This window comes from Molossus molossus, unplaced genomic scaffold, assembly GCF_014108415.1.
Source record: "Molossus molossus isolate mMolMol1 unplaced genomic scaffold, mMolMol1.p scaffold_m16_p_19, whole genome shotgun sequence".
Taxonomy (NCBI): Eukaryota; Metazoa; Chordata; class Mammalia; order Chiroptera; family Molossidae; genus Molossus; species Molossus molossus.
Genome location: NW_023425354.1, coordinates 39,836,219 through 39,849,609, shown reverse-complemented (window position 1 = coordinate 39,849,609; position 13,391 = coordinate 39,836,219). Strand labels below are relative to the sequence as shown.

Below are 13,391 nucleotides of genomic sequence, written 5' to 3'. Positions count from 1 at the left end.
GGTCACAGTTCAATTCCCGGTCAGGACACATTCCCCAGGTTGCAGGAGGCAGCCGATTGATGTTGCCCTCTCACATCAAAGTTTCTATCTCTCTCTCCCTTCCTCTTTCTCTAAAAAAAATCAATAAAAACATACTTTTAAGAAAAGATTATCAAGCATTCTATGAGTTACAATTTAAAATTGTGTCTTTCTTTACCTAGATGCAATAAGACTGTGTATTAAGAAATCTAGCCCTGGCCGGTTTGGCTCAGCGGTTAGAGCGTCGGCCTGCGGTCCAGAGAGACCCAGGTTCAGTTCCTGCTAAGGGCACGTACCTCGGTTGCAGTTTGTCCCCAGCCCTGGTTGGTCGTGCGGGTGGCAGCGACTCCATGTGTTCCTTTCACGTCGATGTTTTTTTCTCTCTCTCTCTCTCTCTGTTCCTCTCTCTCTCTCCCACTCTACCTGAACAAAAAATGGAAAAATGTCCTCGGGTGAGGATAAAAAAATAAGAATAAAGAAATCTAGTTACTGAAGTTTTGTATTAGAACTTACCTGTTTTGGGGTTAATAGAGAAAAAAGGGGGACATCGTAATACTTTCAACAATAGAAAAGAAAAGAAAAAAAAAGACCTTACCTGTATCAGTTAGGACTCTTTACGTTGCAAATGGTAGAAAATCCAACGAAACTGGCTAAATAAAAATAAAAACAGCACCTTCCTCCCACCAGTTTATTGGCTCCTATACATGTTAAACACTTTATTGCTTCTGATGGAGCTTGACCCAGGACTCAAACAATATCCACTTCCTTGGTAATGACTCCATTTATAGACAGGCTCTCCTTTTTTGATGCCAAGCTGGCTGCTAGCAAGTCCTGGAGTTACATGTCTCCAATTAATAGAAAAGATATCCCTGATAGCTGGAACAAAGGTCCCCAAATTTGGTCTTATTAGCTTTGAATATCCTGTCTTGAGTCATACGCTCTTTCCTGAAACAATCAAGGTCAGAGGGAGTTAAAGGGGTATAAGATACAGTACTTGGTTTAAATTGTTATCTGAGTTGCATATACAGAAGAGGAGGAAAGTGAAATGAAGAAATATTGGATCAGCCATATTTTTGGAAATATGCTTTCCATAGGAAAAAATGCCATAATCATCAACTGCAATATTTATGGAGTTCCCAATTTTAGAAACAGCTTGAAGGTCATTAAACTGATTTTTATTGCCTCTGCTTGCTTGCTACAAGGAAATTTATTAAGAAAAAAAAGACAATTATCTTGATGTTTTTTGGTAAAGCATAAATTTATTTTTCTTTAAAAAACATTTTAATGTTTATGGTTTTCTTCCATGTTTAAGGTTTCCATTGTCTGGGACTTTCATTTCTATAAGCAGGACTTTTATCTTACACAGATGGAATACTGGGAGTGCTGTTAGTAGATTTCAGGGCAGTATCTTGGTTGGATTGTAGACTAAGAATGACTTTATTAACTTTGGCATGGAGAAACTCAGGATATTTAAGCATATAAAGAATTTCAGTGTCATCCATGTCTAGAAGTATGCCAGAAATTTCTCCAGCCAGATGTGGAACCAGAGAAACCAGCTTTTTACCTATGATATTCTTCTGAGTAGTAGCTGATGTCAACACAGATACATTCGACATGCCATGCATGACCTTACATACAAATAGGGACAAACTTCTGAATGGTGCTGGTCTTCCTACCTTAAATTTTAGAAGTCTGAGACACCTACAATACCTGTAACTTTTTTGAATTTTTGGTTTAGACATGGTCCTGAGGCAGAAGTTTGAAGGTGAATAGCCATGGTCTGGGTTGTTGTACTGGTGATCTGACAGGCTGACTTGACTCCTGGACTTGCAGTGGTCTACAGGTGATAAATTATGGCTTAAATGTTGCTATGGCTGAGTGGATAGCACAATGTTTATTCTGAGATAGATGAGGTTTGGCCCTGATCACAGGCTTGCAAAGATGTGTACTTCCATGTTGAAGCTGAAGAAGAATTGATATAAAGTTACTTCCTAATATTGCTGCCACTTGAAAAAATTTTTTTTTCTTTATTGATTTTAGAGAGAGAGGAAGGGAGAGGGAGAGAGAGAAACATCAATGAGAGAGAACATCGATCAGCCGCCTCCTGCATGCCTCCCACTGGGGATCGGGTCCACACCCTGGGTATGTGCCCTGACCTGAAATCGAACCAGTGACCTTTTGGTGCATGGGTCGATGCTCAACCACTGAGCCACACTGGCCAGGCTTGCTGCCACTTTTTGAGAGTTGTGTATAGGATTGCTTCCAACTCTCATAGTTGCCATTCTTTCCATATAATTCCTGGTAAGGAGACCCTGACACTCCACTTTGCTTTGTACAATAGCCACATATGGTGGTTTGGGACCACAGTTCTTCCATTAATTGCCATGACAGCTTTATTAGCTTTCTCAGGAGATGTGAGGCAAACAAAGACAAAGCCTTTGCCGTGGCCAGCCTCCATCATGACCCTGACACTAATGAGTGTGCCACAGAAGAATTCTCTCCTTAGTAATTTATCATTAATACCATCTTCAAGATTTTTTACATAAAGACTAGCACCCTTACAGTTTATAGTTTTATTTGTTCAAATTTGTGTTTTAGTTCAGATGTTTTGTCTACTTTGTTCTGTGCTTTTCCAACATAAACTTAATTTCCATTAAGAACTTTTCCATTCATTCCTTCAATGGCTTTCTGGACATTTTCAAAACTAATAAATCCAAAGCCTTTGGATTTTCTACTTTCATCAATCATTTGGTATCAAATTATACCTCAATAAATATTATATATAGAAAACCCTAAAGACTCCACCAAAAATATTTTGGTGGAGTCTTTAACGAATAAACACATTTAGTAAAGTTGCACAATACAAAATCAATACACAAAAGTCAGTTGCATTTCTATAGACTAATAACAAACTATGAAAAAGAAAATTAAAAAAACAATCTCACTTATAATTGCATCAAATATAATAAAATACCGCCCTGGCTAGTTTGGTTCAGCGGTTAGAGTGTTGGCCGGGGTTCGGTTCCCACTAAGGGCATGTACCTTGGTTGCAGTTTGTCCCCGGCCCCGGTTGGAGTCTTGTGGGTGGCAACCAGTTGATGTGTCCCTCACACTGATGTTTCTCTCTCTCTCTCTCTCTCTCTCTCTCTCTCTCTCTCTTTTCCTCCTTCTCTCCTTCCTGTTCTATCTGAAGATAAATGTAAAAATGTCCTTGGGTGAGGATAATAATAATAATAATAAAATACCTATGAATAAAGTTAACCGAGAAGGTGAAAGACCTGTACACTGAAAACTATAAGACATTGATGAAAGAAATTGAATAAGACACAAATAAGTGGAAAGATATTTCATGCTCTTATATTAGAAGAATTAATATCATTAAAATATCCATACAACCCCAAACAATCTATAGATTCAATGCAATCCTTATCAAAATACCAATGACATTTGTTCACAGAACTAAAACAGATAATCCCAAAATTTGTAGGGAATCACAAGTAGTCAAAGCAATCTTAAAAAAAAAAAAAAAAAAAGAACAAAGTTGGAGACATCACACTTCCTGATTTCAAACTATATTTATAGCTTTAGTAATAAAAACCGTATGGCGTGAGCATAAAAACAGACACATAAATCAATGGAACAGAAGAGAGAGCCCAGAAATAAATTCCTGCATATATGGTTAATTAACTTATGACAAAGGAGCCAAGAATACACAATGGTGAAAGAACAATCTGTTCAACAAATGGTGCTGGGAAAACTGGACAACCACATACAAAAGAATAAAACTGGACACTATCTTACACCACACACACACAAAATTAACTCAAAATAGATTAAAGATTTTAATGTAAGACCTAAAACTATATAACTCCTAGAAGAAAATGTAGGTGATAAACTTCTTGACATCAGTCATGGTGATGAATTTTGGGGTTTGACACCAAAAGTAAAGGCAACAAAAGCAAAAATAAATAAGTAGGACTACGTAAAGCTAATAATACCTCTGCACAGCAAAGGCAACCATCAACAAAATCAAAAGGCTAACTAAGGAATAGCAGAGAATATTTATAAATTAGATTTCTGACAAAAGATTAATATCCAAAATATATAAAGAATTCATACAACTCAAGAGCAAAAAGCCAAACAATCTAATTTTAAAATGGGTGGAGATTCTGAATAGATCCTCTTTTTTCCAAAGAAGACATATAGATGACTAACAGGTACATGAAAAAGTACTAAACATTATTAATTATCAGGGAAATGCAAATCAAAACCACAATGAGATATCATCTCACACCTGTTAGAATGACTATTATCAAAAAGAAAAGAAATAACAAGCGTTGGTGAAAATGTAAAGAAAAAAGGGAGCCCTTGTGTATTGTTGGTAGGCATGTTAACTGGTGCAACCACCGTGGAAAACAGTATGAAGGTTCTTCAAAAAGTTAAAAATAGAACTACCATATGATCTAGCAATTCCACTTCTGAGTATTTATCAGAAGGAAACAAAAACACTAAATCGAAAGATATCTGTACCCTATATTTATTGCAGCATTATTTACAATAACCAAGACATGGAAGTAACCTAAATGTTCACTGATGGCTAAATGGATAAAAAAAATAAATAAATAAAGGTATATGGTGGGGCAAAAGTAGGTTTAGGGTCGTTCATATGAAAAATAATACAATAATTAATAAATAATAATACAAGATGTGACTCATGAATCCATAAAAATTCTAGAAGAAAATGTAGGCAACAAAATTTCAGACATCATATGCAGCAGAATTTTCACTGATACATCACCTAAGGCAACAGAAACAAAGGCGAAAATGAACACATGGGACTACATCAAACTCAAAATCTTCTGCACAGCAAAAAAACCAATCACAAAATGGAAAGGCAACCACTCTGTGGGAGAGCATAATTGCCAATGATGACATCAGATAAGGGGTTAATTTCCAAGATATATAGAATGCTCATACAGCTCAACAAAAGAAAGACAAAGAACCCAATTGAAAAAATGGGCCGAGGAACTAAATAGACACCTCTCCAAACAGGACATACAAATGGCCAAGAGACATATGAAGAAATACTCAACATCACTAATGACCAGAGAGATGCAAATTAAAACAACAATGTGGTATCACCTCACACCTGTCAGAATGGCTGCCATCAACAAATCATCAAACAGTAAGTGTTGGGGAGGGTATGGAGAAAAGGGGACCCTAGTATACTGCTGGTGGGAATGCAGACTGGTGCAGCCACTATGGAAAACAATATGGTGTTACCTCAAAATATTAAAAATTGAATTGCTATTTGACCCAGTGATCCCACTTCTAGGAATATACCCTAAGAAATGCGAAACACCAATCAGAAAGAACATATGTATCCCCATGTTTATAGCAGCACTATTTACAATAGCTAAGATCTGGAAACAGCCCAAATGTCCATCAGTAGACGAATGGATAACAAAGCTGTGGTACATATACACAATGGAATACTATGCAGCTGTAAGAAAGAAAGAGCTCTTATTTTTTGAGACGACATGGAGGAACCTGGAAAGTATCATCCTAAGTGAAACGAGCCAAACAGAGAAAGACAAGTATCATATGATCTCACTTATTCGTGGAATATAATGAACATAACAGTCTGAAGAACAGGGTAGTCCCAGAGACGTGGAAGTAAAGTATAGACTGACAATCCCCAGAAGAGGGGATGAGGGGGAGAGATAAACCATAGAACTTATATGCATGTATGCATAACCAATGAACATGGACAACAAAGCTGGGACAGGGCAGGGAGGGGGAGGAGGGTATCAATGGGGGAAAAAGGAGAAACATCTGTAACAAAAATATATAAATAAAAATAATAATAATACAAGAATAAACTGTGTTTCGTGTACTCACAACTGTAAACCTACTTTTGTTCCACCCTGTATAATATATAAAATATTATATGTGATATGTAATTACATATAATATGTCATTATACACACACACACAATGCTATATAAAACAGAAGGAAATCTTGCCATTTGTGACAACATGGATGGACCTTGAGTGTTGCATTAAAGTGAATAAGATAGAGAAAGACAAATACCATATGATCTCATTTATATATGAACTTCTTAAAAAAAAAAAAACCTAAAAAAAACAAACAAACAACAACTCATAGTTACAAAGTAAATACTGTAAGTCCTGGGCATGGAATGTAAAACATGGAGACTATAGTTAATAACACTGTTTTGTATATTTGGAAGTAGCTAAGAGAGTACATCTTTTTTTTAAAGATTTTTTACTGATTTTTAAAGAGGAACATCAACTTGAGAGCAACAATATCGATCACTTGCCTTCTGCACACCCCCTACCAGAGTCAAGCCGGCAACCTGGGCGTGTGCCCTGTCCAGGAGTGGAACTGGCAACCTTTCAGTGCGTGCACAACACTCAGTCAACTGAGCCACACTGGCCAGGGCAGACAGTGAATCTTAAAAGTTCTCATCATAAAAAAAAAAAAATGTAACTATGTGTGGTGATGGATATTAACTAGATATATTCTGGTGATTATTTTGCAATATATACAAACACTGAATTATTATGTTGTACACCTGAAACTAATATAATGTTATATGTTAAATATATCTCAATAAAAGCAGGCAAAACCATATTCCAAAAATGCAATTAAGATTTTTATGAATTTAGAAGTCAAAATTCTTAGCCCATTTGCCATCCCCTTCTCTCCACTTAGTGGCTACTCCAAGTATTTTATGACTTCCGGTCCCATGTTCTAAAGTGAGTTTAAATTCTACTCCTTCTTCTCTTCAAACTTGCTTCTTATTAAAATATGGTTATCAACCCTGGCTGGTTTGGCTCAGCAGTTAGAGTGTTGGCCTGTGGACCAAAGGGTCGCAGGTTTGATTCCCAGTCAAGGTCATGTATCTGGGTTGCAGGTTCCATCAATCTTTCTCTTTCTTTCTTCCTCCCTTTCTTCCAAAATCAATGGAAAAATATCCTTGGGTGAGGATTAACAACAACAACAACAAAATATCTGGTTATCAATAGTTTTAATATCTTTTTGGAAATTATCTTTTTACTAATTCTAATAGTTTCTTCAAGATGACTTTAGTCCTGAATATTTTCTCAGCTTAAGTTATTTGCTCAACTCAGATTTCTAAGTATCTGAGACTTTTCTCTCCCTCTAATCTTTTGAAAGACTCTCAACTCCCTTACTACTGAGAGACCTACAACAGGTTGGATTTTCTACCCTCCTACCTAAAAGAAAATACATCAGGAGCCAGGAATTTGAGTGGCCATATTAGAATTCTGCCTAAAAAATGTTTTTATAAGCTATGCAGCATAACTATATTTTGAGAATTGAGAAATTCTTTTTATTTAAATAAACTTTATTTTAGATCTACAAAAATGTTGCAAGAATAGAATTCCTGTATATACCTCACCTAGCCTCCATATTGTTGACATCTTACATTGCTACAGTATATTTGTCACAATCAACATTGGTATACTACCATTAACTGAATTTCACACTTTATTCAGATTTTATTAGCTTTCCCTAATATTCTCTCTCTTTTTTTTAATCCTCACCCGAGGACATTTTTCCATATTTTGTTCGGATAGAGTGGGAGGGAGAGAGAGAGAGAGAGAAACATTGACGTGAAAGGGAACACATCAAGTGCTTGCCACCCGCATGACCCAACCAGGGCCGGGGACGAACTGCAACCAAGGTACATGTACTTAGCGGGAACCGAACCCTGGTCTTTCTGGACTGCAGGCTGACACTCTAACCGCTGACCCAAACTGGCCAGGGCCCTAATATTCTTTTAAATTTTATCTTTCCTGTCATATGTGGTCAGTGAAAAGTTTTTAAGTTGTATTTGACATCAAATACTCAGCTAGGAATGCAGTGTGTTATTGCTTTTATGAAAAAATTTAGACTGCTTCATAATAATTGGCTATAAAAGTAGGAACTACCACCCTGGCCGATTTTGCTCAGGGGTTAGAGCGTGGGCCAGTGAATCAGGTAGTCCCAGGTTCAATTCCCGCTAAGGGCACATACCTCAGTTGCAGTTCGTCCCCAGTTGTGTGGTTGGCAACCAATCAATGTGTCTCTCTCACATCGATGTTTCTCTCTCTCTTTCTCCTGCTCTACCTGAAGATAAATGCAAAAAAATATCCTCCAGTGAGGATAAAAAAGGAACTACCAATCAATCAATAAGCCAATTAAAAATTTATTGAGGATTTGCTATGCAAAAACTGATGTGATAGGTGCTGAAAAGAATACTAGTTTTGCCCTGGCTGGTTTGGCTCAGCGGTTGGAGCATCGGCCTGTGGACCAGAGAGTCCCAGTTCCAGCTAGGAACATGTACCAAAAAAAAAAAAATACTGGTTTTAAATGTATATAGCAGTGCCTACTACCAAGAAACTTGCAGACAAATTGAGGACATAAACAGAGTAATCCGGTGTGGCCTATGATAGTAATAAGACAGTCTTTTATTTCTAGCCTTACCTTGACTCTATCATTTATGGCTTCCTGAGCCTTGGTTCTCTGATCCTCAAAGAAGGAAAAGAAAATATCTGAGGTAAATCTAAAATACAGCCAGGTTCTCAGGGATTTCTCTGGACTAGATATGAACTTGTTTTAGGCTAGTCTCACGTTGACCCAGACCTCTGGAGCAAGCTAGCACAAGACTAGAGCTGATTTGGGTGAATTTATTTCACATACTTGCTTTAGGAGGCATTAAATTTAAAAACTATTATTTTATCCACAGAATGAGATATTAACAAATCATATATCTGATAAGGGATTAATGTCCTGAATACATAAAGAGCTCCTACAACTCAACAACAACAAAAAACAAATCCAATTCAAAAATGAGCCAAGGACTCCTCTATTTTGAAGAAATGTCTATTTCTTTAAAAAACTACACAAATGTTCAAGAAAAACACAAAGAGATGCTCAACATAACTAATGATCTGGGAAATGACAATCTAAACTATAAGATACTCTTTCACACCCAGAATGGCTATTACTACATAAAGAAAAAAGAAAACAAGTGTTGGTGCATTACTTGTGAGAATGAAAAATAGTGTAGCCACTGTGGAAAACAGTTTGGCAGGTCCTCAAAAAGTTAAACTTAGAATTATCATATGATATAGCAATTCTACTTTTAGGTATGTACCCAAAAGAATTGAAAGCAAGGACTCCAACAAATATTTATACACAATGTTCATAGCAGCACTATTCACAATAGCTAAAAAGTAGAAACAACCCAAATTTCACTAACAGATGAGTGGATAAACAAAAAGTAATATGGCATACTATAGAACATTCAACTTTAAAAAAGAATGAGCCCTGGCTGGGTGACTCAGTTGGTTGGAGCATCCTGTGCACCAAAGGGTCGCAGGTTTGATTCCTGGTCAGGGCACATACCTAGGTTGTGGGTTCGATCCCTAGTCGGCATGTGCAGAAGGCAAACAATCCACATTTCTTTCTATCTATCTATCTATCTATCTATCTATCTATCTATCTATCTATCTATCTATCTATCTATCTATCTATCTATCTATCTATCTATCATCTATTTCCCCCTTTTTCTCTCTCTGAAAATCAATAAAACATTTCCTCTGGTGAGGATTAAAGAACAAGCAAACAATAAAATTTGGATACATGCTTACAACATGGATGAACTTGAGGACATTATGTTAAATGAAACAAACCAGCCACTAAAGGACAGATACTGTATGATTCCACTTAGGTACCTAGGGTAGGTAATTTCATAGAGACAAAAAAGTATAATAAAGGGTACTAGGGTCTGAGGGAAGGGGAGAAAGAGGAATTACCACTTAATTGGTACAGAGTTCAGTTTGGGATGATGGAAAAGTTCTGGAGCCTGCTGGAATGGCTCAGTTGATTGAGCATTGTCCCATGCACCGAAAGGTTGCCTGTTCAATTCCAGTCAGGGCTCCTGCCTGGGTTGCTAGTTTGATCCTTGGTCAGGGAGTGTGTGAAGGCGGCCCATCAATGTTTCTCTCTCACATAAATCAATCTCTCTCTCTCTCTCTCTCTCTTTTTCTCAGCATGTCCTTGGGTGAGGATTAAATAGATTGATGATTGTTGCATAACATTGTGAATATGCTTAATTCCACTGAATTTCACACCTAAAAATGGTTAAACGGTGAATTTTGTGTTATATGTATGTTACCACAATTTTAAAATATATTTAAAAATAGCACAAATTTTTTAAAAACTGCCATCTCCAGTAGATGTGTCAATCGTCTTCTCATTCATATTCCATTTTTAGTGAACCTGTACTTTCCATATCCCCTAGAAAAGAGGGCAGCTTGATGCAAACTAGACCAGTGACATTCCTTCTCCCAGCAATTTAAAACTGAGACGCTGAGAGAACAAGGCACCTGGGCCTGGCCAATGTGGCTCAGTGGTTGAGCATCGACCCATGCACCAGGAGGTCGCCAGTTTGATTCCCGGTCAGGGCACATGTCCAGGTTGTGGGCCTGATCCCCATTGAGGGAATGCAGGAGACGGCCAATCTATGTTTCTATCTCTCTCTCCCTCTCCCTTCCTCTCTCTCTAAAAGCAAAACAAACAAAAAGAAAAAAGAATGAGGTAATTGGTAAATGGTGGGTGCTTGAACAAAAGGTACTGTAGAGGCTAGGACATGGTAAATCAAAACCATGTGCAAGCTAAACTCTGGAGGATGCACAGAAACTCATCTGCATAGAGTCCTCGCCTTGATGCCAAACAACTCAGTTCTTCCCTGTATGTCTCTGGTGCCTTTCAAGCTGCCTCCCCTCCACGCTGGAGCTCACAGGGAGCTAGTCTGAATTATCTTACTTTTGGTTCCCTCAGAAGAAACAGATGAAAATGATTTGATCCTGGAGGTAACTGCAGGAGTTGGGGGTCAGGAGGCAATGTTGTTTACTTTAGAGATATTTGATATGTATCAGCAATATGCTGCTTTTCAAAGATGGCGTTTTGAAACCCTGGAATATTTTGCAAGTGAAATAGGTGGGCTTAGACATGCATCTGCCAGCATTGGGGGTTCAGAAGCCTATGAGCACATGAAATTTGAAGGAGGTGTGCAAAGAGTACAGAGTGCCAAAGACAGAGAAGCAAGGTCGCATCCATACTAGCACCATGATTGTAGCAATATTATGGCAACCTACTGAGATTAATCCAGTGATGAATCCTAAAGAACTGAGGACTGATACCTAAGTGAGCCAGTGGAGCTGGGGGGGCAGCATGTAAATACCACCGACAGTGCTGTCTGGATAGTTTATCTTACAACAGGTGTTTCTGAATGCCAACAAGAGAGATCCCAACTGAAAAAAAAAGAGATGTCCATGAAAAAGTTACGTGCAAAACTATACAGCATGCATCTAGAAGAAGAAACAAATAAAAGATACAATGCTAGGAAGATTCAGGTAAAACTGAAATGAAAAAATACTTCTAAAGGATAAACATTTTTAAATACGATTGGAAATAAAGGAAGGTCAGAGAAAATAAGAACATACAATTTTCCACAGAACCGGGGCACAGATCACAGAATAAGTCACTTCATGATCTTGAAACTTAAATGCAAGGAGAATATCTACTGGATGAACTTGTATAGTCATTGAAAGACTATGCTGATTATGAATCTTTTTTTTTTTTTATCCTCACCCGAGGACATTTTTCCATTTTTTGTTCAGGTAGAGTGGGAGGGAGAGAGAGGAACAGAGATGTGAAAGGAACACATCGACTGGCTGACACCCGCACAACCGACCAGGGCCGGGGACAAACTGCAACCAAGGTACGCGCCCTTAGCGGGAACCGAACCCGGGTCTCTCAGGACCGCAGGCCGACGCTCTAACCGCTGAACCAAACCGGCCAGGGCCTGATTATGAATCTTTAGTAGAAGTTATTTCCAAAAAACTTTAGATCGATTTGTTATTAAGACTTTTACAACTTATCAAAAAAAAGAAACTCATCTGAATAGAAAATGGAGACAACAGACCAGACAGACCTATGAAAGGTAGAGAAAGAAGCCTAGTTTTTCGCTTCATAGGTTGTTCTGTTCTGAGCTGGTAGTATTTAATTTTATGTGGTAGTATTTGTATTATACTTCTTTGATATCATGCATCCATTCACTTACCTTCATTACCATTGTTATTACCCCAGATTGAAGCCTTATCTTTTTCACCTGGATTGTTCCAACAGCCTGCTCATTGGTCTCCTTGCTTCTACTCTTGCCCAATCCATTTGCCACGTTATAGTCAGAGTGATCATTAGAAACATGAATCAGATCACGTTACAGCTCTGTTTAATACCCTTAATGGCCTCAATTGCTTTAAAATAAAATCTAAGTTTCCTAATATGACAACTACATATTGAACCCTGACTTTCTTTCCAATCACATTATATATAATTTCCCTCTTTACCCATTATCTTCAACTACTATAGTTTGTATGTGTGTATGGGGGGTTGTTTGGGTTTTTTGTTTGTTTGTTCTTGGTGGTGTAGTCTACTTTCCCATTCAGAATATACTTCACTAATTTTGAAGGTTTATTTTTGTATTGTCTTTCAGGTCTCAGCTCAAGTCACAATTCAAAGAGGCATAACTTTAACACAATAGTTCTCAATTGGGGGTAACCCCCCCCCCCAGGGATTTGGTAATGTCTTAAGACATTTTTTATTATCACAACAGGAGGGTTTATATGTAACTGGCATCTAGTGGGTAGAGGTCAGGGATGCTACTAAATATCTTACAATGCACAGGGCAGCCTCCTGCAAGAAAAATTACCTAGTCCAAAATGACAGTAGTGCAGAGATTGAGAAATTCTACAAATTACACTTTAAATAACACCTATTTTAACTGGCTCTATTTTATTGCCCTATTTATTTCCTTGACAGCATTTATCACAACCTGAATGTATTAATTGTATTTGTTAGTTAATTTTCTGCATGTCCTACTAAAACATCAGTACCATGAAGTTAAGATTTTTATTTGCCTGGTTCACTGCTGATTAGTGAATGAATGTATTCCATGCACCTGTAACTAGTCAATACTATACTTTTTCCACTAATATAAAGTTTCATAATTCAAATTAATCTAATTTATTTCCAACAAAGCATTTACTTTTATTCATTACTTCAACCGATATTTATTGAGCACTAACTATGTGCCAAGCAATGAGCTAGGTGCTGAGTATGTAACAGGGAACAAGACATGGCCCTTGGTATCAAAAACTTGTAGCCCTGCCCTGGCCAGTTTGGCTCAGCGGTTGGAGCATCGGCCTGTGGTTCAGAGAGACCTGGGATCGGTTCCGGCTAAGGGCACATACCTCGGTTGTAGTTTGTCCCCGGC

The 13,391-nt window shown here is 37.7% G+C and overlaps 1 pseudogene; it reads left to right on the top strand.

The window, feature by feature from the left end:
• Positions 1-10,875: 10,875 nt before the first annotated feature.
• On the top strand, positions 10,876-11,965 carry LOC118635033 (annotated as a pseudogene).
• Positions 11,966-13,391: the final 1,426 nt, after the last annotated feature.